The sequence below is a fragment of the Myotis davidii genome, unplaced genomic scaffold (genome assembly GCF_000327345.1).
Source record: "Myotis davidii unplaced genomic scaffold, ASM32734v1 scaffold290, whole genome shotgun sequence".
Classification (NCBI taxonomy): domain Eukaryota; kingdom Metazoa; phylum Chordata; class Mammalia; order Chiroptera; family Vespertilionidae; genus Myotis; species Myotis davidii.
The window spans coordinates 5,232,458-5,236,012 of NW_006285049.1; positions in this window are offsets into that span (position 1 = coordinate 5,232,458).

Genomic DNA, 3,555 nt, shown 5'->3' on the forward strand with positions numbered 1-3,555 from the left:
GGGGGCATGTGGCAGAAAAAAAATTAATCTCTCCTCAAAAAAGAGAATGGACTTTAGATCCAGTTAGGCTGTGTTGGACTCTACCACTTACTATTTCTATAAAATGGGACTAATACATACTGCCAACCACTGAGATTAAATTAGATATTCTATGTGTACATGAGAGTGAGCTACTCAGCCTATACAAGCAATTCTCAACCTGTGGGTCGCGACCCCTTTGGTGGTTGCATGACCCTTTCACAGGGGTCGCCTAAGACCATTCTGTATATCAGATATTTACATTATGATTCATAACAGTAGCAACATTACAGTTATGAAGTAGCAACGAAAATAATTTTATGGTTGGGTCACAACATGAGGAACTGTATTTAAAGGGACAGAAGGTTGAGAACCACTGATCTAAATTAATATCTTTGTACGGCAACAATTTTGTCAGGATGGCTCAGACCAAAATTGTATAGCTTAACATTATTAAAGACTATTTCAATTTTTTCTTGCTATTTCCCAAAATAAGTTTAGCACCTTTGAAAACAAAGAATCAAACACACAAACATTCCTTTCTTAGACCGAAGCTATCAGCGTACAGAGTGGTAGCAGGTCAACCAACCGTGTACTTGAAAAGCAATAGCAAGTGACCATCGCAGTTCTTAACAGTAAAAATATGTTTCAGGGCTTCTACTTCTAGATCAGTGGTGACCAGACAGAGCAAAACAGTTTGAGAAAGGGCTCAAATATCAGTGAAAGTTTCAAAAATAGCAAAGTTAGTAAAAAGAACAATACTGCCTGGAGTAAAACTTCACCCTGAATTTTTCCATTGAAGAGTAATTCAGCTTTGGGGAAAAATAATGTGCTAAAATCTATACCTCAGGCAACAGAAACTGAAGCTATAAATCAGAGAGTCCTTTTTAATACCATGTGTGCACACAGAGATGGACTGAGGGTGGGGCATTCTTTTAAAAATGAGGTTAAGAGTATCAGAGTTAAGGCCTAAGTAAGCTGGGCACAATGGACTGTAAAAAGCATGAAATCTTGAATAATTCCCTCCAGCCCACAGACAAGTCTATGCGGTTCCCTTTGCTGTCCCCTCTGTACATAGGAACCACTCATTTTAGACTTTAGGTAAGTGTCCATTTCAAATATTTCCTCCTGTCATATCCCTTAGACGTTTAATGAGCATTCCACGTTAGCTCTTACTAACACTGGTGAGAATGATAACAGAAGAGAGACAGTCTAATCCATATTCACTATACCCACCACCTAATTCTTACCTTGATTTTTTTCAGGCCCTGATTATGAATACTAATACATTTTTCAAAATTTCCTTAATCACTTTGTCTTATTTCTCAAATTTGGTCCCCAAAATACTTAACACACACCTATTTATTAATTAATATTTGTAAAACTTCTCTGGAAAAGGCTTTGTATGAGGAAAAATAAAACTCCTTCTTTTTGTCATTAACACTAGAAAACATCAGCTTCCTCATACCCTACCCTAAAATACTACATAGTCTTTGGAAATTCTAATTCATAGAGGAATTTTTATAAGTAAGTCAAGTGTCTAATTTCCTCAGTGTTATCCTTGTAACACTGAAGTAAGTCTATAATATATAGATGTGTGCACAAACATGGTTATATATACTATTACTTAAAATTGTTTTAGAACATAAAAGGGGGTCAAACACATCATAAAATAGTAAGTGCTTATTATAGAGCTCACTACATGGATTCCTTCAAAGGAGCCCACTAACAATTAGGAACACAACTATTTCAACACCAAGCTTCAGGAATTTGGAAGTTTCTTTTCTTTGAGAAGAAAGCCTGCCTAGGACAATACAGTGAGGCTCTTGTGCTTGAAAACATGCCCTTTGCTGCCATCAAGTGGCTCTTTGCGGAATTTTTTATGAACATCAACTATGGTGTACACAGACAGGCTCCCTTCCTTATACCAGTACATAAGACCTGTATTACCCTGTGGGGAGCTGGGATATTTGAAAACATCCCAGGAAAGCCTTTCTTGAATTAGAGCTTTATACTGTAGATGCTATAAAAATTCCGTGACTAAGAAGTGCTTCAGAAAGATGACATCAAAAAGGGTTTAAAGTGTCAGTTCCTAGAAAAACCTCAACCTGTACTTTACACACCTCTGTTTATTTCTACCTAATAGAAATCTTCTAAATAGACTGGCTTCAGGATAGCTAGCTGAACACAGATGAAATTTTTTAAAAATCTAGGAGAGGGATTTATTTAGAATAATTTTTACTAAAGTCCCGTGGCTGTGGGGAAAGAAATGGTTTCATGTTTGTTTTTCTCCTATTATCATCTCACTTTCAACCCTGTATATAAATGACTCGGCACTGCTGAACTGAGATGATTAGAAAACCCTTTTTTTTTTGCCCTTTTCTTTCCTATTATCATCTCACTTTCAACCCTGTATGTAAATGACTCAGCACTGCTGAACTGATTAGAAAACCCTTTTTTTTTTTGCCCTTTTCTTTGAGTATCTTCTTATCTCTCTCCTAAGAGATAAACATCAGTTGAATCAAAAGGTAAAGGACAATTGCTATTTTTAAAACAACATAAACTCCAAATGCTGTGGCATTTTGAGAAGGCAGCAACATTTATCTCAGAGAACTGGTGCTTTTGATTGGAAAATGCCTTAAGATTTCAGCTATGAAAGGAAAAACCCCAGATAAACTGCCATGGACAGAAGTTGAGATGAAAGGGAACTAAATTGCTCTAAATAATAAACCAGGGGAATTCTGGAAGTTATTGGGGAAGGGGCTTCAGAGAGAAGTAGGGACCTGAAACTGGGAGAAAAGAAAAGCCAGGGATGGGTTGTTTTTTGCTGTTTTTTGTTTTGTTTTGTTGGGGGGGGGGGGCACGGGGCATCTAAAATCAAAAGGAAAATGTATATCAAAATAAAACAGCCACACTTGTGGTTATGAATTCCATGGAAGATTGTTGTTTATCGCCCAACGTCCAGGGTAAGTCAGAGCAGCTCTCCAGATGCTGCCTGTGCTAGTGGTTATGTGTTTTCTAACTCAGGGCCACCTAATGCAAGGGCTTCTGTTTCAATTTCTCACTTAATACGAGACCAAATCCTTATTTCTGGTCCCGACACGGGAATTAAACACAAGTCCCTAAGTCACTGTCTCAAGTGTCACTTCACAGGCTCACCGCCCTGCTTTTCAGGTCCTCCTTCATTTCTGGCTTCGGGTTTTTCCCTTCCTCTGGGTAAGCCCAACCGTGCATTTAAAAAGAGTCTATCGGCTGCATCCCATTTCCAGCACTTCTAAAGATTTTGTATTAAGAAAGGCTTCAGGTTACCTAGTCGACCACCTTGTAAAAAGGAAGTTGTTTATAAAGCGTCTACATGTAAAACCCTGCCTGGGATCAGAGCCTTCTAGAGCAGAACCCTCGCCTACAGCTCAGACATTCATAGAGAGATGAATTTAGTTTGGTCTTGGTGACTGAAAGGCTAAATGAAGTTGTGATAGCAGCATTTTGGTGGTGTGAGGTGTAGAGAGATGGAAAGAATCAAAGGCAAGAGGAGAC